The sequence below is a fragment of the Paramormyrops kingsleyae genome, chromosome 8, assembly GCF_048594095.1.
Source record: "Paramormyrops kingsleyae isolate MSU_618 chromosome 8, PKINGS_0.4, whole genome shotgun sequence".
Classification (NCBI taxonomy): Eukaryota; Metazoa; Chordata; class Actinopteri; order Osteoglossiformes; family Mormyridae; genus Paramormyrops; species Paramormyrops kingsleyae.
Genome location: NC_132804.1, coordinates 9633911 through 9657360, shown reverse-complemented (window position 1 = coordinate 9657360; position 23450 = coordinate 9633911). Strand labels below are relative to the sequence as shown.

The following is a 23450-nucleotide window of genomic DNA, read 5'->3' as shown; positions in this document are numbered from 1 at the left end:
TGGTTACCTGGCCGATTGTGCCTTTCCTGTGTGTTCCATTGCCATGGTTACCTGGCTGATTGTGCCTTTCCTGTGAATTCCATCGCCATGGTTACCTGGCCGATTGTGCCTGTCCTGTGAGTTATATTGCCATGGTTAACTGGCCAATTGTACTCACCCTGTGAGTTCCATCACCATGGTTAACTGGCCGATTGTATTCACCCTGCGAGGTCGCCCCTCTTTGACACTTCAGTGGTCAGGACAAGAGGCCTCTGCAGCAGGGGCAGTTAAATCACACAACATCCGTCAACCCCCTTTTAAAGTTTCATTTGTCTCCACTCTGCAGAAACAACTACTACAGCGGTAGGAATCCGCAAAAAAAAAGTAACGAACAAGGAAAGGAAGGAGTGAAAACAGAAGGAGCTAGACTTTACAGGTGGAAAACGAGGAGCCAAGTTTATTACTCAGAAGTTGTAGATTCTGACATGAAGCTGTTGTTTATTTGGGACAGTCACAAAGTTTGAATTCATTCCAAAAGGCTTCAAGATAAATGGCTAAAACTTGGAATGTGTTTGGCCTCACTGTGATGTTGAAAGGATTTAAGTTTTTGGGGACTGAGTGTGCAACGCTGCAGGCGGAGTGTAGATGTACCAGGCAGTGGCACACGGGCACATGGGGCACACGGGGCACGCGGGGCACACGGGGCACACGGGCACATGGGGCACACGGGCACACGGGGCATGGCATAATGGAGATCTCTGGTGGCTCACGGCTTTCGCTCGATTATGCAAAGGACAAACTCACAAAAAAATCATTCTTTTCACATTTACCTAAACCTTGAACAAGATGTGAATAGCATACATTTACAAAGCTGTTAACAACTGAAGCCGGTTTAAGTACCGGATTAATCTACATCATAATTAATAACAATCACCACTCTAACCACATGAACCACACAATGTAAGATAAAAAAGTAAATGCAGATCAGGGGTGGGTGATTTTCAGATTTTTTGTAATGTACTTTTTCCTGTCTTATGAACCTTATGAAACTCACTGCAGCATTCAAATTGTTAAAATTAAAGTGAATTGATACTGGATTTTTCGGTGTTTATTTTTTGACACATAGAGAAACTTCATTATGCACTCAATTAATCTAATGTACCGTCACACTACCTTGCACTAATTGCTCATCTTTATTAAAGTCATGATGAATCCTCCAATTAATACCCATCAACAGTAAGAAACATTATCATGTATGAAATATATCACTGTGTTTATGTGAATTTAGGCTAATCGCTGGCCCCATGTTCGAAGATTGACTGGATTTGACCAGATTTACCCCCCGAAATACCCCACTTCACTGAGCACAGCAGGGGGGCAATACGATTGTCTCCCCCCAAAGGCAGCAGCATGAGCTCTACCCATTACGCCCCCACCCTCATTACTCCCTCCTTTAACTGCAGGGCTTCAATGCATTTAAATGGGATACTTAACTGGACCGAACCACTTTTCCCCATGTCTAGTGTGGGTCGCGGGCCCAGTTCACGCATGTACCAGCTTGCCTGTGACGTGCTCCTTATTTTGCATTCTTTGATTCCTCTACTCTGCATCGACTCCCTGAGGAATAAGAGGGATTGTGAAAACATTCTCCCAAAGGCGAAGGGGAAGAAAAAAAGTAGCTTCAACCCCCCCCCCCACACACTTTGTTTTCAAAGTTTTGTTTCACTACAAGGTGAAAAGCTCCAATAAAAAAAGAGAAGTGAGAAATTATGATAACATCTTAACAGCCTGTCATTATCCTCACCATGTAGTCATGTTTATTTATATAAATCCAGTGAGGGATTCTGGGAAAACTCAGTTTGCCAATTAGATGTGAACTGTAGATCCACTTCTTTATGTTCTGCCCCACTAAATCAGTGTTCCCCAACCCGGTCCTTGGGGACCCCCCAGTCCACATTTTTGCTCCCTACCGGGAGCTGGGAAGGTCTAAAGACATGGGCTGTCTGCTGGTTCCCCAGGTCCGGGTTGGGTAACACTCTAGTAAATTAAACCTAACAGAGCTGATCACTGACCCATTGAGGACATCAAGCTAAAAAATCAACGGTTTCCCAACGATGAGCTACTTGCACTGGCGGTGGCCTGATAAAGCCCCCAGTTGTATGCTATGCCCATTCAGTCAGTTAATTGGAAATCCCGCACAAAAAGTGGATATTTTCTTTCCGAAAAACGAAGGCACAGTATAAATAAGATGCCATTGATGTCAACAAAATATATTCATTATCTTTTAGAGTTACATTTTCCACTTAAGAAACAAACTTTTCATATTAAATCCAGAGTTGCTGTGAAGAACAGCATTTATTGTACAAACCTGAATAAAAATCTAACTCATGCAGAAAGTGATAAATGACTTATACTTTATTCCACAAGCAATGTGAGATCTATCTTATGATGTGACAACCTTACGGAACCTTTAACAGCGCTTGGACATCATGGAGATGAGCAAAGCAGTTAAAGACTAACTGTGGAAAATAATTGTACAAAAATCTACACACACGTCGGTTTTGGGGTTTCATGGATTGTCGGACTATGAATCAGTGGCAACTGATAGAAGATGGCAAGAAATTAAAAGCTTACTGATAATGAAAAAACCCATCCATCCATCCATCAATTTTCTGAACTCACTTGTCCTATTCAGGGTCATGGGGGGTCAGGAGCCCATCCCATAGGCTATGTGCGCAAGGCAGGGAACAACCTAGAATGGGGCGCCAACCCATCGCAGTAACACAAAAACATTTTTGATAAATCCATGTGTCAATATAAGGATCATCCAGTGTTTTTTCTTCTAACCTTGGCATCTGCAAGATGGTGCAGGTATCTGGAGGAAGGTAGAGATATGAAGACAGGAGGACATCAAGGGCTGCTGCAACAGAGAGAAAGTCTGAAGCTAGGAGAGTTTTATCTGTCCCTGTGGAACAGGGTTGTCTCTCTCATGTTTTTATTTTAAAGGGGTCTTTACTTCAGTTTTGCCGAAGGCCATTTCTACCGTGCTCCCGTGTGGTGTGCGTATTTATTCTGGACAAGTCAAGGTCACGTTGAAAGCGTGGCAGCCACAAAAGAGTGATGATTTGTGCCTTTACCTTTCCATGATTATCAAACATGAAAGCACACACAGACACACAGAGAAATATCTTTCACACACGTGCTACATTCTAGCATGCTTTCATATTTTTGCGGAGTGACAGAAAAACTATCTTTTAAAAATACACAATACTTCAGCCAGACATTTATAAATGGAATTATTGCTGGTAGTTTGACCAGGTTTTGGGGACTGGAGTTTGCTGTTATACAGCAAGGGCCCAGCCCTCAGTTATGATAGACGGCTGAGGGAATCGGCCCAAAATGATATTAAAACATTTACACGGTAAGGCTGACGTAAAATATATAAAACGGGGCTGGGTCACCCATCTTGCGGTTCTGGGGTTTGTATTGATAGAACAGGGATAGCATAAATTCCCTGTTACCTACACTCCTCTGCTGTGCTTTATGCGGACAGCAAGTGTGAGTGACAGCTGGAGAAGCTGGGTTTATTAAAACGCCAGTACATGGACGAGGGGGCAGAGAAGCTGGCCGAGTTTGGTGATGGTGACAAGGCGTGCTGGCGGATGTCTGTGGGTGTACTTCCAATTAGCGGCTGGCTGTTTTTTCGCGTTCAGTTTGACGACGTCCACCGTCCTTGGCCGCTCGCGTTTTGGTGTCTGTCTGCCGATCCTCTCGCCCATGTTGTAGTCTCCAGCTTCATCTGCAACCGCCAGCCGTGGACGGATAAGGGTGCTGGGCCGGGCTGGCTGTCCACATCACTGGTGCTGCATTTTAGCGTGTGGCTGCTGTTTCTACTGTCGATGGCCGGGGTGCGAGCCGAGAGGGACATCCAGGGGTGCCGTCACGACACCAACTTGTTAGTTATTAAGTCGCTTCTGTATCTGTGCAGCTCCTCCAGTCAGCAATACTGCCAATCTCAAAATTTACAGGGTGAAATAATTTCCTGTTGAACCAGTGTGTACATGTGACATGCTACACACTCCATGTTCCTACCTGGTCATGATCACAGCTGTTATTCACCCACCCCCCCAGTCAGAACCACAGTTACAGATCACGGAGGGGGATCAATTTGTGTGGCATGCTAATGTATAGCTGCTGTTCCAGGCAGAAACCTTTTGTATAATTTTGTTTTGCATTCCTTTACTGGACCAGAATTAGGTAAAAAGGATGAATTTCATCTACACAAAGGACGGCTTCGCCTCATACTTCTTTTTCATAAAGGCTATTATTTTCACCTGTAAATAGCATGACACAGCTCTCAGATCTTGTGGGCAACAGATAGTAAAATGCAATTTATTCCTGACAAAACAGAGGAGAATGTGTGACAGAGTGTTTCTGGGAGTAAGGGGTTAAAGCAAAATTATTCTTTTTAATATTGGCTTTTTAGAATGAATTGGGATAACTTACATCCACGCCACATCACGATGCAGAAAAATGCCTACTTGAGATAATCTGTTGGAACTCTTATTATTATAATCCATCCATCCATCCTCCAACCTGCTTATTCTACTGGGTTGTGAGGGGTCTGGAGCCTATCCTGGAAGCAATGAGGCAGGGAACAACCCTGGATGGGGGACCAGCTCTTTGCAGGGCACACTCACACAGGCACACCTAAGGGCAATTTAGCAACACCAATTAGTCTCAGCATGTCTTTGGACTGTGGGGGAAACCGGAGAAAACCCCATGACGACACGGGGAGATCATGCAGACTCCACACACATGTGACCCAGGCGGAGACTCAAACCCAGGACCCAGAGGTGCGAGGCAACAGTGCTAACCACTGCACCACCATGCCGCCCCTCTGTAATAGCAACAATAACAACAATAACAACAACAACAACAATAATAATAATAATAATAATAATAATAATAATAATAATAATAATAATAATAATAATAAAAATAAACAAAATACTAAACTCCACACAGACTCCACACACACAGCATGAGGAGAACATGCAGACTCCACACACACAGCATGAGGAGAACATGCAGACTCCACACACACACAGCATGAGGAGAACATACAGACTCCACACACACACAGTATGAGGAGAACATGCAGACTCCACACACACACAGTATGAGGAGAACATGCAGACTCCACACACACAGCATGAGGAGAACATGCAGACTCCACACACACAGCATGAGGAGAACATACAGACTCCACACACACAGCATGAGGAGAACATGCAGACTCCACACACACACAGTATGAGGAGAACATGCAGACTCCACACACACACAGCATGAGGAGAACATGCAGACTCCACACACACACAGTATGAGGAGAACATGCAGACTCCACACACACACAGTATGAGGAGAACATGCAGACTCCACACACACACAGCATGAGGAGAACATGCAGACTCCACACACACACAGCATGAGGAGAACATACAGACTCCACACACACACAGCAGCATGAGGAGAACATGCAGACTCCACACACACACAGTATGAGGAGAACATACAGACTCCACACACACACAGTATGAGGAGAACATACAGACTCCACACACACAGCATGAGGAGAACATACAGACTCCACACACACACAGTATGAGGAGAACATGCAGATTCCACACACACACACAGCATGGGGAGAACATGCAGACTCCACACACACACAGTATGAGGAGAACATGCAGACTCCACACACACAGCATGAGGAGAACATGCAGACTCCTCACACACACATAGCATGGGGAGAACATGCAGACTCCACACACACAGCATGAGGAGAACATGCAGACTCCACACACACACAGCATGAGGAGAACATACAGACTCCACACACACACAGCATGAGGAGAACATGCAGACTCCACACACACAGCATGAGGAGAACATGCAGACTCCACACACACAGCATGAGGAGAACATACAGACTCCACACACACACACAGCATGAGGAGAACATGCAGATTCCACACACACACACAGCATGGGGAGAACATGCAGACTCCACACACACAGTATGAGGAGAACATGCAGATTCCACACACACACACAGCATGGGGAGAACATGCAGACTCCACACACACAGTATGAGGAGAACATGCAGACTCCACACACACACAGCATGAGGAGAACATACAGACTCCACACACACAGTACGAGGAGAACATACAGACTCCACACACACACAGCATGAGGAGAACATACAGACTCCACACACACACAGCATGAGGAGAACATACAGACTCCACACACACACAGCATGAGGAGAACATACAGACTCCACACACACACAGCATGAGGAGAACATACAGACTCCACACACACACAGCATGAGGAGAACATACAGACTCCACACACACAGTATGAGGAGAACATACAGACTCCACACACACACAGCATGAGGAGAACATACAGACTCCACACACACAGCATGAGGAGAACATGCAGACTCCACACACACACAGCATGAGGAGAACATACAGACTCCACACACACACAGTATGAGGAGAACATACAGACTCCACACACACACAGCATGAGGAGAACATACAGACTCCACACACACACAGCATGAGGAGAACATACAGACTCCACACACACACAGCATGAGGAGAACATACAGACTCCACACACACAGTATGAGGAGAACATACAGACTCCACACACACAGCATGAGGAGAACATACAGACTCCACACACACACAACATGAGGAGAACATACAGACTCCACACACACACAGCATGAGGAGAACATACAGACTCCACACACACAGCATGAGGAGAACATACAGACTCCACACACACACAACATGAGGAGAACATACAGACTCCACACACACACAGCATGAGGAGAACATACAGACTCCACACACACAGTATGAGGAGAACATACAGACTCCACACACACAGTATGAGGAGAACATACAGACTCCACACACACACAGCATGAGGAGAACATACAGACTCCACACACACACAGCATGAGGAGAACATACAGACTCCACACACACACACACAGTATGAGGAGAACATACAGACTCCACACACACACAACATGAGGAGAACATACAGACTCCACACACACACAGCATGAGGAGAACATGCAGACTCCACACACACACACAGTATGAGGAGAACATACAGACTCCACACACACACAACATGAGGAGAACATACAGACTCCACACACACACAACATGAGGAGAACATGCAGATTCCACACACACAGCATGAGGAGAACATACAGACTCCACACACACACAGCATGAGGAGAACATACAGACTCCACACACACACAGCATGAGGAGAACATGCAGACTCCACACACACACACAGTATGAGGAGAACATACAGACTCCACACACACACAACATGAGGAGAACATACAGACTCCACACACACACAACATGAGGAGAACATGCAGATTCCACACACACAGCATGAGGCTATTTAAACAGCCATTTAAACAGCCCTTACTACTTACAGTTGCAATCCACCAGATTTCCTTCATTAAACACTTTGTGGTCTAGATTAGTGTTGGCCAGACAGAACCAAGTGTTATTTACCTGAATTGTTCTCTTTTGACACAGTGCAAGGTGAGCCAACCCAAGTACAAGAGTAAAGACTGAAAAACCACTGGTACAAATGCAGCAGTCAGAAACGTCGTAAAATTTGTCTAGCCATTGTTTGTGTTATACCGTGGTAATAAAAATGCACTATAAAACATATGGTACCATAAAACATGCAGCGTGTAGAGTTTCATAAAGAAGGCACGGGTTTTTAAGTTGCAGAGGACAAGAATGATGAGTCTCAAATTTTAGCTGTGGGGTGAGGTTTTAGAAAGCAAATTTCTCTGAGGAATATGTGGGATTACAAAGTTCCTCAGTGGAAAGGAGAAACATCACCAGAGACCCAAGTCTGAATATCGACAGAAGAGTCTGATTCCTGGCACTGAGGACCAGGGCTTGCTGGAGTGCTCCTGATTCTCATCAGACTTTTACTTTCATCTTTTCTTCTGCTGGTCTCCACCACTGCAGGGCTTCGGCTGATACCTGGAGGTTAAACAGTGGCTCTAGGAAACTGAAGGATTACCGTCTCTGATCATCATCTCAGGGTGTATCTGCAGCCAGAAGAAGCTCTCAGTGGTGGAATGGAAGGTTGGTTCATTTTGAATTATACTATAATCTATGGTTCTATCATGTTCTTTAGTTCTCGTTGTTTAAAGCACAGCCGTTAGACCTGGCCTTGCTCGCCCGCTTTCTTGCTGCGTGCTGAATTCTCCGTATCCTGCTGGTCGTGCTCCAGGCGAGAACACTGCTCGGCCTGGAAACACAAAGGCTGTGTGGATCCCAGCCTAAGACCTTGCGTAAGCTTTCCAGACCAAACCAGAGATGATGTTTGGAATGAAATATATATAGATGGAGGCCAGCCTTCGGCTGAATTCAACACCAGCTCATTTTCATGTAATTTTTGTGCCATTCATTCGAGCAAAAGCTCATCCAAGGCTAATTAGCTGAAAGTTTGGTTGCATCAATACTTATTAGATACTGTATAGCAGGTCACAAAGGCCAGGACGAGGAAGCCTTGGTATGGGGAATCAGTCAATAAATAATATTAGGCCACTGAGTAACATCTTTAGTCTGTTAAAGGTGATCCACTTTGTAAAGAAACTCTTTGCTTTTGTGAATAAATTGCACATAAAACATAAGGTGAACTTATTTTCTTGACTTGTCCTTGTCCTTGATATTAGGACCTCAGTATACTTACATATATGTTTCTTTTTCTGGGCAAGTTGAGGTGAAACGTGCTCTTATGAAAGAGAGGCCCTAGCTTCAAGTGCAGCTTTGTCAATGGGCTTTGCCTGATCCTCATTGGGTCTTCACATTTAGAAGTTAGGGCAGGTCCATGACAGCCGAACCACCCGCAAAGCTTCTCTTTGGACTCCCTGTGCTACAGCAAAGCCGTAGCCATCGACAGCAGCAGAATATTAGCGTTCCTGGAGGCTCAGCCTTCCATCTGGATTTTCCTATGCAAACAGAAGGACCTTGGATGAGCTCATGAGGTGAATATAGTTTCTGCCTCATGTCAGTACATTCGCAATATACTGTCATACAGTAATCTTCACACACACACACACGGACACACACACACACACACATATACACGTGTTTGTATTCATGTCTTTGTGGGGACTCTCCATTCATTTCTTTTGGACAAACGCTAATCCCAAGAATGGCAACCTTAACCCCTACCCAGCCGTAATCTTAACAATAAGTACGCAAACAAAATATGAGACTTTTGGCATTTTTACTTTTTTTGATTGCATTCACAGATATTTGTGGGGACCTGAGAAATGTTTCCCACAACGTCAAAATAACAGGTTTTTATCATATTGTGGGGGGCGAATTTGGTCCACTGGAAACAATTAAGCCAAAGCAATTTGAAGGTACTGGACATAATGGTGTCCTCCTACGTACGGTACCACATTATGGCTTGGCTCAATAAGCCTGCTTAACAATAAACTAACAGCACTAGTATGATCCAGCCATAAGGCACAAAGGAATTACTTCAAACTGCATATCACTATTATGCTGCAAATTTATAATGATGGCCGACCTCATAAACTTTACAACGGGGGAGAAAAGCGACAACAAGCACATATTTACAAGCACATCTCCGGTCACTCTTCCCCCACCTTCGATGTTCTGTTTAAATAAGCTCTGGCAGTGGAATTCTGAAAAGCCTCACTATAAAAAATGACTTCACCTAGGCTGCCTAAAATGGGCTGACCTTTTTAAACTAAGCGTGTCTTTCAGCACAAGAGGTTGGGGTGATCCTGTAGGGGTGAGAACGCCTCAGACAAAGCTCACTGTGAATCTTTTGGTAATGTCTTTTAAAAAGATGTATAGCAGGCAGCTGTCAAAATATATCCGTTAGTGAAAAGATAATAGCTTCATTATTCTGCAGTATATGTCTTATAGAAGCTGCTTCTGCTCAGTGAAGACTCTGCCGACGTCTGGGCTCCTTTCTCAGCAGCCGCGAGAACGGAACGGCGGCCATCCATCACGCGAGGAACCGGGGCGTGCTTCAAACGCTCGTCAACCTGCTGCAGGACCAGGAAAGACATGGCAAGTCAGACATTCGGCCATACTCCATGTTCTGCTCTTGTAACGTACTTCATAGATGTTTATCTACTCATTTTTTTACAAACAAAAAAAAGAATGCCGTACAGCGGACATCTCCAGCTCCTTTGTTTGTGCGAAGGTGTCACGGACAACTTTAATATGCTGAGTACAAACGAGGCAGATAGGAGACAAGATTGTGTGAGGGATGAACAAAACATAAAATAAAATGCCCTTTGTCTCACTCTCCCTGATGAGCTTAGACAAGTAAAAATTATTTCTGTTTACTTATAAAAGGGAGACAGATGCCATGGGTCACTCGCGTAAGTGTATCAGAAATACTGCCCACCCCGGGCAAATTTTTTGCACTCTTTTGTGTGAAAAACCAAGGTGATGCTTATGCTCTGCTCCTTTCAGCAGAATGTATGATCTGCACTGACTCATGTAAGGAGCCGAAGTCACGTGACCTAGTCTGCAGTGATAGGGCAGTTTCATTAGTGTCTACCTATACAATTCAAACTTTTTAACACTTCCAACATGATTAAGCAGACAGCAGGTATTAAACCGGACAGACTAAATAGCGTTATAAACTGCATGCGGCTGAATCCACAGTTAACAAGCAGTGGCATTGAAGTGCCACCCATTAACAACTGCCATGCGTGGAGATACCAGATCGATACGCAACCGATGTGCCTGTTACTGATGGAGAGGCCGGGAGAGGACAGCCTGACGGAGGGGACAAACAGCGGCAGTTTCAGGTGCAGTGTATAATTTGTAATCTCTGAGGATCTGGAGTTCAGAACGCAGAGACCTACTGCGATCACCATTACACGAGGAGCCGCAGTACACTGATTTTGAATGACGTCTCACACACAAATCGGTTATTAAAAATGATAATTTGCTTTTAATTACTTAAACACGTAACAATGCAGTATTTTCTATCGACACCAGTTAGCTGCATCAAATTGTTTAACAGATTTGCACTATTAGATTAGTTTAATGGTCCAAAAGGTAACCCTCATCTCTTTTAGTAGCCAAAAAGAGGATTTTTCTGCATGCACATGGTCAGATAAGCGAAACTTACTAATTTAGGCAGATGTATTTCAAAATATTGTACGACAGAAACATGTTCTGTGAAGTGATGAATCACGCTTCTTTGTCTGCCAATCCGATGGACAAGTCTGGGTTTGGCGGTTGCCAGGAGAACAGTACTTGCCTGACTGTATTGTGCCAAATGTAAAGTCTGGTGGAGGGGGGATGATGGTGTGGGGTTGTTTTTCAGGGGTTGGGCCCCTTAGTTCCAGGAACTCTTAATGCTGCCTCATTCAAAGCCATTTTGGACAATTTCATGCTCCCAACTTTGTGGGAACAGTTTGGGGATGGCCCCTTCCTGTTACAGCATGACTGCGCACCAGTGCACAAAGCAAGGTCCATAAGGACATGGATGAGCGAGTCTGGTGTAGAGGAACTTGACTGGCCTGCACAGAGCCCTGACCTCAACCCGACAGAACACCTTTGGGATGAATCAGAGCGGGGACTGCGACCCAGATCTTCACGTCCAACATCGGTGCCTGACCTCACAAATGCTCTTCTGGATGAATGGGCAAAAATTCCCACAGATACACTCCAAAATCTTGTGGAAAGCCTTCAGAGAAGAGTGGCAGCTGTTATAGCTGCAAAGGTGGGACCAGCTCCATACTGATACCTATGGGTTTAGAATTGGATGTCATAAAGATTCCCTCTGGGTGTAATGGGCAGATGTCCCAATACTTCTGTTCATGTAGTGTAGGTAAATTAAAGGAAGGTTATAATGGTGACAACATTAGCTATGGATCAATGAAACGCTGTAGTCAAATCATTGACACTGTTTAGAAGGCCAGTTTCTTTATGCTTTGTCTTCAACCTTTCTTCTTTAGATGTACTGCTAATGTTGCAATGCTTCCACACAAAACCTAGAATGACAAAATGCAACATCAGCATGCCTGGTTTTTAATGTGAAGGCAAGTATGTACGCTGACGATGCTGCATCTAACGAGGAATATGAGCAAGGATTTGAAGAAAACATCCTGACCCGAATCGTTGCATAGTAACATTTATAGTTTCATTTTTGTACCATTACACCACATACACAACATTTGCAAGAGGCCCAGAGGGATTCTGGGTCTGACGTAACCCTTATTTTTATGACCTACCATGGTAGATAGTAGCACAATGATTAAAGGCACGGATTCCCACAAGCACCCCTCAGCTGAACCGAGACTGGCCCTAAATAACCATATAAATGAATAAGATCTCTTTTGGGTAAAAATTTGGCTAAACAAAACAAGACAAACAGCACAATCTATTGATGAGTTGACTCTTGCTCCTTAAGTAGGTGCCAGATAGCTGCCACTGAACTCTTAAAAGCTTAATCCATCAGACAGCATGATTAGAATTTTAGTAGGGACAAATTTAGATGTTAGGCTGTGAAAATGTTTCTGGACCTTTGTTTTAAATTGCGCTTTAAAATCAAGTAATGGTGACTTGCATGGTCAATTTTTGATTGCAGCATGAATGTATAAACATCTATATCAAATTTATGGAATGATATTGTAGTAGATTTCTGAGCAGACATAATGAATTTATAAACTTCTGGAAGTGAGTCAAATTACCTGCAGAGTACTGCAATTTTTAAAAATGATGACACAACACGATTCAAGGAGGCGATGTGCGGAAAAAAGGGGGGCTTGTCCCCCCATAGCAGCAGTCAGGCTACTGATCTGCTGGAGAAAGTTTGAATGAGTAACATACGGGGAGCACCTTTATCCTCAAATGGTAGAGCTTAGGACCCAACAGTCATCAACAGCACAGCACCAGTCAAACGTTTGGACACACCTACCCTTCAATGTTCATTTGAACTATTCCCTTCATTTTAGAATAATTATAAAGACACCAAAACTATATGAGAACATATATGAACTGTGTACTGACCAAAAAAGTATTAAACAAAAAAATAGTTGGGACTCTAAAGGTTGCCGGTTCAAATCCTGTGGTTGGCGGAGTGGTCCTACCATTGGGCCTTTGAACGAGACCCTTAACCCCAATCGCTACAGGGACAGGCTGACCCTACTTTCTCCTCTAGGCCAGTTTCATGAGGTGGCCTCCTGGGATGCTTCTCCAGCTGTCCTGAAGGAAACTACCCATATCCACTGTGTTTAGGTCAGGTGGCCAGGTCATGTGATGCCACACCATCACTCTCTTTTGTAGGTGGCTTGGCGTGTCCAAACATTTGACTAGCATTGTATTTGGCACATCCAAGCTACCATTTTCATGCAGACAAAAACAAGCATTTCATTTCTAAAGCCAAAATGTTGTCTGTGTGTGCATGGGGGGGGGGGGGGGGGGGGTCTGGTATGAATCAGTGAGAAGCTGGGGGTGGCAGATACGGGGGCCACGGGGGGGGTGCTGGATTTCCACTTCTTTTGGCGATGCTTCCTCTCTAGATTTGGAAATAACTGGTTATTAGTTAAATGGTTGTAAAAGCCTGTAATTATTTTATTCCTGCATCCACCCTGAGAATAAACAGGTTAATATTCATTAACCTTATGAGACCGACCATCGGTACAGAATAACTGCTGTATGCATTAATATCTCTGTCACCATTTCTTTTGTCTGCTTCAAAGCCTACCTAAGAATTCTATTCCAGCCGGTTGTCTTGATTTCCTGAAGTTATACATTTCTCCCACAATGTTGCCGACTTAAATCAGTTTATATTAAAGCTAATTCCCACTCTGTCTATTTTCTGAGTCAACAGAGTTCAAGTGCACTTTTAAGCAACACAAGTCAGATGTTCTCAATATATCCTTGATCATGTGAAGTTTGTCTATTTCATCTGTTTGTTCAGAATCTAATATTTCAAGCTACTGGTTTCCATGGATGACGGTGTTGCGTGAATGACTAAATCACCATAACAATAGCCGTGTTCAGCTTGTGATCCCACTCTTTGTGAAAGTTATTAACATTTTATTAATTTTTAGAAAAATTGTTTTAAATAGTGATCAAGAGAATTGGGAAATTAAAAATGTATGCAAATAAAAGTTAATTACTTTGCTGTAAATTTATGGTTACATGATCCAGTTAATAACATCAGAGCAATTATTTAAAAATTAGCGTTAAAACATCCCTGATGTATACAATATAATTGAAAAGTCAGAGCTTGAACTTTCTTCTGGATAGAGGCAGGATGATGCACAGCCCAGGTGAAACTATCAGATTAACACAGGTGGAAAATCTGAAAACTTTATGAACAGGTGCAGACAGACGGCACAAAAGGCTTCGAAACGCGGCAGCACCTGAGCAGACCCTCAGTCTCATATGAGAAGAATCGCGATTCTCTTCAGATGAACGGCGGCATGGCAACGAAGAACATGCTCACTTGATCTGATTGGCTTCCATCAAGCAGGACCACCTCTTTCACCTGGAAAGAAATATGTGTGGCAAAGCCACAGGAGAGACCAAGCTGGAGATTAAACGGTTGATAAGGAGAAGCACGAGACTCGACGCCAACCGTCAGTTCAGAGCAGCTACTATCAATCCCAGAAGAAAAATTGTTTTAAACGCACAGGAATGGAAAGTCATACTGATACTCCCTGTCAGCTGCCTCTTTGGGGATATACAATGTCACACACTTTCTTAAGAATGAAATATATAATCTACTTTTAAAAAGCACTTTCCCCCAAATCTGTCCCAAAAGAATGGTGGTCATGGAATGACACAGCATTTATAAATTTGTGACCGCCCCTCAAAGCCTCAGAATGGGACATAAATAACCGTCTTCAAGGTAGGCCATGTTTGAACACATGGTCCACCACGCCAAGTTGAGGTGATTTTTTCTTTTTTTGGCTATGCAGTGATTAATCACAACCATGTGTTATTCCTGTATGCATCGCTGAAGACTAATTAATTGCCTTTGTACTTCATTCCTTCTGCTTTCACTTTATTAATTACAGTTAACTTGACCTATTCAGCAGATGACTATCTTGTTTTTTCATGTTCTCCAGATTTCTGCTACACCAGCAAACCTTCTCTTCCATCTTGAAGGCATTTTCATTTGGCCTGAATCCAGACCTTCTCACCACCATAGGTCTGTACAGTCTGAAGGTCTGAAGACATATGGAAGTCTTGAGCTCCTAAAAATCGCCCGACGTTTGGCAGTACAAGTCCTGCAGATTCATCTCGTCCGTTGTGGGGAATATCAGGTGGACAATTCGCTGCAACGACTCCTTCAGAGCAAAGTTCTGGCTGACACAGCAGGCTGAGTGACGGGTTTTAAGAATCAGGGTCGTTCAGCTGGCAATCTGAACTCGCAGCATAGAGACTTAATAAAAACAAGGCTGGCTTTTGATTTGCCTGGGAAGAGCAAAAAGATAGAGAGTAAATAGAGCAGATGAGATTGTTGAAGGTAATGGCCTAGTAGATACATGTATGGCACCTCGTAGAGGGATGGAAAGGATTTGTGGCGTTGCTATCATGAATACAGCATCCCAGTGATGACATTTATCACATGCCTCCAGATACGAGAAGTATGCATAAGAACAGGGACCTTTTGCCGGGAATATTTTCCCCTCAATATTCCAAAGGCACAGAGGCAGAAGGTTTTAATCCTCAGTGGAGACCTGGCAACCTCAAACCACATTATTTTTTGCGTTGCATCTGAGATCCTTAATCCACGTCTCTGAAACAGCACCAGTATCTACTGTGCCCCTCCAGGGCCTTTTCCTTGACCTTACCGGTAGCAATGGACTTTAAGCCCCTGTCTGTCTTACGCCTCAGAGACTCTGCAGTCTGAATCCAAAGAGCGTGAACCGCCACCTGGCTTCTGTATCTCTTCTGTGTCTCACTTTCTCTCCCTGTTCCATTTATTAAACAAAAAAATAAATAAATAAATCTGTGCCCTTAATTATACCGTTTTATTGCTTTACAGATGAGTTGGTTTACGGGACAGGTGAACAAAGTGTTTTAGGGCTTGGAAGCTCTGCCGCTCTGGGACTCTGAGAGACCAAGACCAAAAGTTTAACATAAGCCTCCTAGACGACAGCGTGCTGCAGCCAATAAAGCGAGATCTGCTTCTAACCTGCGGCACAATTACCAAAGTCTGTTAGCTATCATCACACGAGTAGTTTTAAAAGGGGATTACTGTGAAATCCTCTCTGATGCTAAAGACAGTTCCAAGGTCTGTGTTTTTCTCGGTGGGGCAGGGAACCACCTATTTTCACATGTGGAAAAAGCTCCAGGAAATTAATGATCAAATGATTGGCTGTAGAAAAAATAGAGATTATGGGTAAACCATTTTCATGATGGCACATACACTATATGGACAAAAGTATTGGGACACATCTCTCCAGTGATTGAATTCAAGCGTTTCATTCAGATCCATTGCCACAGGGGTATAAAGTCAAGCACGTGTCCATTCAGTCAGTATACAAACATTTGTGAAAGAATGGGTCGTTCTGAAGAGCTCAGGGAATTCAAGCATGGTACTATCATAGGATGCAATAAGTCAGTGCAATAAGTGAAATTTCTTCCCTGCCCGATATTCCACAGTCAACTGTAAGTGGTATTACTGAAAAGTGTTTTTATGTTTTTACTCAGTCACGCAGTAGCAGACCGCATAAAGTAATATAGTGGGGTTGCCGAGTACTGAGGTGCTTAGAGTATAAAAGTCGCCAAACGCTTTGTTTACTCAGTAACTGCAGAGTTACAAAATTTCCTCTGGCATTAATCCCAGCACAAAAACTGTGCCCTGGGAGCTTCACGGAATGGGCTTCCATGGCTGAGCAGCTGCATGCAAGCAGTACTCGAGTTGAGGGGGGATGAGGAGGGATGTCATCCCCCCTGAAAAAAAAACAGTCAAAATCACCCCCCTTCTAAAACGAACATCCCCCCTTTCCATCCCTTGTGCTATTTTATCAATGAATGCGTTAGTGATGGCCAATTCGCGAACGTATCGTTCTTTTTAACTCGTTTTTTTAGTGAACAGGTTGAACCGAATCGTAAGTCTGAACGAATCGATTTTTAAAATTATTTTAAAACGTTTTTAAAACTGATCTTTGGCTACTCAACCTCCAAAAGCGTCCTCCGCGATTTCGGATTTATTTTTCATGTTCCGTCTGCGCTTGTCTTATCACTTTTACGTTCATTTATGTTCGTCACTTACATTAGTTACTTTTGCGTTCGTAGGCTTCCTTCTGGTGCCGAAAAAACCCGAACGGCCGTGAGACGCGGTTGCTGTATAAGTGAAGGGAGATACGGTCTCTAACAAGGTGACTTAAAAAAAAAAACATGATTATGGAAATCTTTGGAAACTTCTATGGGGTTTTATGTAAGTCACTTTTATCCAAAAAAATCTCAGTTTGTGCTATATATTTGTGTAATTTGTAAGATTCATTTTCAGATTTTGTAAATTGTTTCAATGGTTTCATTGTTTTGTTTTTGCATGTGAATTAAAATGGACTCGACCTGACTTGAGTGGATTCAGATGTTCATTTACAATGTTTTCTGAGGTTTTGTTTTGAATTGTAATAGATGAATTACCAAAAGATTTCAAAGTACCATGAGTATGAAGCTGCACTTGAACCAAGTGGGAAAATGTGTCCTCTGCATTTGACCCTAACTATTGAGCATGTGATAGCTTTGCCAGCCAGGGGACTGACTCCAATTCTGAGGTTCCTCGGTCAGGATCAATGACAGGAGTATCTGACATGTAACATCCACACCATGCATGTTGGTTTAGGATAGTAGAATATATTAATTATGTTTTTGCTTAAACAACAATAAAAAGGGTACACAGTTGATCTCCCACCATGTGCACTGTCATCAGCACACAATATGTCTGATAAACGAAAAAATTCACCATCCCCCCTGATTTGTTTTTACAATTCGACTACTGCATGCAAGCCTCATATCACCAAGCGCAATACCAAGTGTCAGATCAGATGGAGTGGAGTGAAGCACGGCGCTACTGGACTCTGGAGCAGTGGAAACATGTTCTGTGGAGTGACGAATCGTGCTTCTCTATCTGGCAATCTGATGGATGAGTCTGCCAAACCCAGACACAAGGAGAACATTACCTGCATTGTGCCAACTCTAAAGTTTGGTGGAGGAGGGATAATGGTGTGGGGTTGTTTTTCAGGGGCTGGGCTGGGCCCCTTAGTTCCAGTGAAGGGAACTCTTAATGCTTCAACATACCAAAATATTTTGGATAATTCTATGCTTCCGACTTTATGGGAACAACTTGGGGACGACCCTTTTCTGTTCCAGCATGACTGTGCCCCAGTGCACAAAGCAAGGTCCATAAAAACATGGTTGAGTGAGTTTGGTGTGGAAGAACTTTACTGGTCCACACATCACCCATCGAACACCTTTGAGATAAATAGGTGTGTGAGTGTGACCTATGGTGGGCTGGTGTCCCATCCTGGGTTGTTCTCTGCCCTGTGGTTGGTTGGCGTCCCATCCTGGGTTGTTCTCCGCCCTGTGGTTGGTTGGCGTCCCATCCTGGGTTGTTCTCTGCCCTGTGGTTGGTTGGCGTCCCATCCTGGGTTGTTCTCTGCCCTGTGGTTGGTTGGCGTCCCATCCTGGGTTGTTCTCTGCCCTGTGGTTGGTTGGCGTCCCATCCTGGGTTGTTCTCTGAACTGTGGTGGGTTGGCGCCCCATCCTGGGTTGTTCTCTGCCCTGTGGTGGGTTGGTGCCCCATCCTGGGTTGTTCTCTGCCCTGCGGTGGGTTGATGCCCCATCCTGGGTTGTTCTCTGCCCTGTGGTGGGTTGGTGCCGATTCTGGGTTGTTCTCTGCCCTGTGGTGGGTTGGTGCCCGATTCTGGGTTGTTCTCTGCCTTGCACCCATAGGCTCTGGACTCCTGTGACCCTGAATAGGACAAGCAGTTTTAGAAAAAGGATAGATGAAATCATATTCAACAACAACAGGTTTAATTTATAATCAATAGTACCTATCGCCAACCCATTGGTGCTTTATAGGTGAATGATAAACAAAAAAGACAGATTAACTCAATTCATGGTAAAAAGATTGAACAAAATGACAGTCAGTGATCAGGAAAGGAGGCGTAGCAGAGAGAGGTGAGATGGGGCTTGAATATGGGGGGAGAAGCAGTTTCACAGGCTCTGGGGGGAGGGAACAGCTTCGGAGCTGCAAACCTAAAGGCCCAAGAAACCATGGTGGTAAATTTAAATCTCAGGAGAGACAATAGAGCAGAAGGTGATGATCTATGACTGCGAATGGGAGAACAAAGCTGAAGTAATTCATGGTTCACAAACAACTACTTCCTTATCAATCAGCTTCATCAGTTTCTCTTAGTGAAGATTATGAGAGAATCATGGTTTAATTTGCAGTAAAATAAAGCAATTGGGATGAGTGGCCGGCATGTCAGAGGAAGGCTTGAGCTTGAGTAAGCAGGTTTTTTTTCTTCACCTGCAAAAAGAACTGTTTGGAGGTTTGTTTTTATGGCCCACAGCCCAGCTACGTGACCTCATTACCAACTTCCGGACCAGCTCCAGTCATACTTCCAGAACTTGTCAAGGACGACTCAGTCTAGAGGCTCATTCTATCCAGCGGGAAACGTAAGCATTCTGCTGTTAATCCCCTTCCTCCAGCAGATCTGAGTTTCCGTTAACATGCAGTCGCAATGTTTTTTTCCCTTAGTACAGTCACTCTAACCTTAAAATCTGAAAGTTAACGCCGCCTTTTGCTACCGATACATTGTTTTCGATTTTATATGTACAGTAGTTGCGGCTGCATTGTTAGTCAGCGCATTCTCAGCTGTCCCTTTAAGTTAGGGTTGCACGTCGGAGTATCTGGCAGTAAGCGTGATGCACAGTAGCGAGTAGTTTTATACCTTAGGTGAACTCATTTTAATTAAGGCTACTGTGTTTTGTTGGGTTGGTTGAGTTCACTTGTTTTCATCTACTTGCAGTAGGTAAATCGTACCGTTTAAGTTGGATTTATGTAATATTTAGCCCAATCCTTGGCTGCTGTAATATACTGCAGTGTAATACAGTATATTGCAGGTTTGCCGCTGGAAGCGGACTTCTGCTGCTGTTTTGTCGTTTATCCCTGTTACGACGTTATTCTCCGTGGATCACCGGTGGGCGCCGGGCTGTCTGGCGTTGGTGTGCGGATGACTGATACATCGCCTGTTTTAATCGTGATTTTTTTTCTTCTTTTGTAGGGCAGCTACAGGCTGCCATTAGTGTTTTTTTTGTTTGTCTCGTGTTAATTTACTGCTTTGTGTGGAGTGATTTTTGTTATGATTGCCCCGAGTTTGGGGTGTTTACATTGATTACTTTGTATTTGTACCTCCTTTTATTGGTGCTTTTATTTTTTGGGTGCATTTCTATCGGTATTCAACCCAGATGGTAGCGAAGGCATCAGGGCATTAAGTGGCTTTAATCCCTGTGTCTTGTCTGTTTCAGGGTTAGTGGCCTGGAGCTGCCCGATCTGAGTCCTCCCTGCTGGTGGTGGCCCTCTCTCTCTGTGGTGTAGATCACTTGGATATAGCCCACTGGGTGTGTGTGTGTGTGTGTGTGTGTGTGTGCACCTGAGTGTTCACGGAGACCCAGCCTGGAGTGAGTCTCTTGTCCATCGATTAATTGATGCCACTTCCTGAGTCCCCTAAGGTGAGTGTTTTTTTTTTTTGATGTGTATATAATTATTTCGATTTGGAGTGTAATCAAAAACCGATGTATTGAGTCACATCTCTGTCCCATTTCGGTTGACCGAACCTGTGTGTTTGTGACGCCCTTCCACCAATCTTACACATCCCCTGGGTGAAATTCATGGGGTGGTTTAGCCAGCTATTCATTGGGCTCAGGGTCTTGTAGACTGCTCTGCCATATTAGATACACTACAGTGCCAAATGTACTGTATTGGGACACCTGCCTTTACACATACATGAACTTTAATGACATCCCATTCTTAATGCATAGGCTTTAATATGGAGTTGGCCCACCCTTTGCAACTATAACAGCTTCAGGTCCTCTGGGAAGGCTGTCCACAAGGTTTAGGAGTATGTTTATGGGAATTTTTAATCATTCTTCCAGGAGAGCATTTGTGAGGTCAGGCACTGATGTTGGAAGAGAAAGCCTGGCTCGCAGTCTCCACTCTAATTCATCCCAAAGGTGTTCTGTCGGGTTGAGGTCAGGGCTCCATACAAGCCAGTGAAGTTCCTCCACACCAGACTCACTCATCCATGTCGCCGTTCTGCCTGTGTCATCTTCCATGTATGACCCGCTCCCTGCCTTCTGGCTGCCTGGCGACTGGAGGGAGCGTTGGCACCGGCTTGTCATCTCCCCCCTGCTCCCCGTTTGTGTTTCAGACTTAACTGTATTTGACTCTCCCTGCCGGCCCCTGGAGGATGGGCTCCCCCTTTGACTCTGGTCCCTCCCAAGGTTTCTTCCTTCTAGGGAGTTTTTCCTTGCCACTGTCGCCTCTGGCTTACTCTCTGGGGGCTTTGGGTGGGGATGCTGTAAAGCGCTTTGAGACGATGTAATGTTGTGATAATGCGCTATACAAAAATAAATTTGTTGTTTGTTGTTGTTATGAACCTTGCTTTGTGCACTGGTGCACAGTCATGTTGGAACAGGAAGGGGCCGTCCCCAAACTGTCCCCACAAAGTTGGGAGCATGAAATTGTCCAAAATGGCTTAGAATGCTGCAGCATTAAGAGTTCCTTTCACTGGAAAACAACCCCACACCATATGTATATATATATATACAGTATATATATATATATATATATATATATATATATATATATATATATATATATATATATATATATATATACACACACACACTGACAAAGTGTTTCCAACCATTGAGAACAGGAATAATTTTAAGTTTCTTGCAGAAGTCTCTGAATATTATGTCCACAGAGGGGATTGTTTTAATTAAAAATTCTTTATTGCTTACAGAAAAATGGACTTTAATTAAACATGGCATAAGTTTTGCTTAAAAAGTGTCATATGTGAAGCCCTGCAGTCTTAATATGACTAATTAATAAAAATTTTGTATAGAATAAATGTACTTTAATCATATCATCTCACTAACAGCCCCCCTGAACTAAAAATGAGATTATGGCTAAATATGAGTTTAATCTATTCTCTACCAGGACTGTTGACCCTTCTGCGAATGGGGAAACCCAAATCAGGAAGAAATGCGCTCCAGACTCAGGGATTTAAAGTGACTGAACATTTGTCTCTTGTTTAACACCACACACGCACACAGAGGGTTGATTGCAATGGAGACCTCTCCTGGAACTGCCCGCCCCCCCCCCAAAAAAAAAAAAAACCAGGACCTTTCAGCAAGCACAGCTAGTTGTAGTTTTGAGATGCGTCTGGAGAGACAAATCACTGCTGGGCTATTTCTACATTCATGCCAGTGACAAATAAAAATCTTGACGCAAAAATAGATTACTATTTATAAAAGGGCTGAAGTTAAAGGTGAGAGGACTACTGTATGTGATGCAGAGGTTTCATCTATTCTGAAATGACATGCAGGACTCGTGCTTCTTACAGCTAAGAGAGAGAAATGAGGTAATTATGAGGAAATCACCTGTAGTAGCTGGGGAGGCTGAAGGAGCAGCTCTCGTCTTCGACATGTTTTAAGATCGGAAGCAGCTTGCGGCCGTGCGACTCACTAATGAGTTTTGAAGCTGCCGTAATTTTCCCAGCATGCTTTGGGGGGTCAAACCATACGGACCTTCCCCATACTCAATACTTTTTCACAGTTTGGCTGTCAAAAACAGTCAGGCATTCTTTTTTTTTATAGTAGTTTACCTGCCAAGTATAGGACTCATAATTATTATTTTTTAAAATAAAAGTTATATCTGTAAAGTCATTATTTGCTGAAAAACATACAAACATGACATGAACCAGCTGTATCAAGTCAATCTCACTGTAGCACAGCCCAAGATGACAGAATTTGCTGGTGCTGAATCAGTCGCATGGAACAAAAACCTAAGAGCATCATTAAAAAATAAAAAAATACATAAAGGCAAGTCTTGATGTTTTCCTGTCTATTCAGTTCTGCTCAGTTCTGCTTCTCAACCATCCCTTCCAAACTTTCAGTAAGAACATTTACCTCGAAGCTAAATGAATTAGGAACATAAGTAGAGGCAGACATAAGAGACGGCAGCTAATTTTACGGAATCTCACCTGAGAGCTAAAGCTAATAAAAATCCGGAACACAAGCAACAAGAGAGAATTAAAACAAACCACCTTATATGGCCTCAAT

The 23450-nt window shown here is 43.6% G+C and overlaps 1 long non-coding RNA gene across 2 annotated transcripts; it reads left to right on the top strand.

Annotated features, from left to right (window-relative positions):
* Positions 1 to 17100: 17100 nt before the first annotated feature.
* Positions 17101 to 21832, top strand: LOC111832868 (uncharacterized). 2 transcript variants are annotated; one of them, XR_011992477.1, is made up of 5 exons: positions 17101 to 17200; positions 17388 to 17529; positions 19673 to 19778; positions 20631 to 20834; positions 21258 to 21832. It is a non-coding gene; the product is annotated as an uncharacterized lncRNA (long non-coding RNA). The 2 variants fall into 2 exon arrangements; XR_002835607.2 differs by having other exon boundaries at positions 17107 to 17529.
* Positions 21833 to 23450: the final 1618 nt, after the last annotated feature.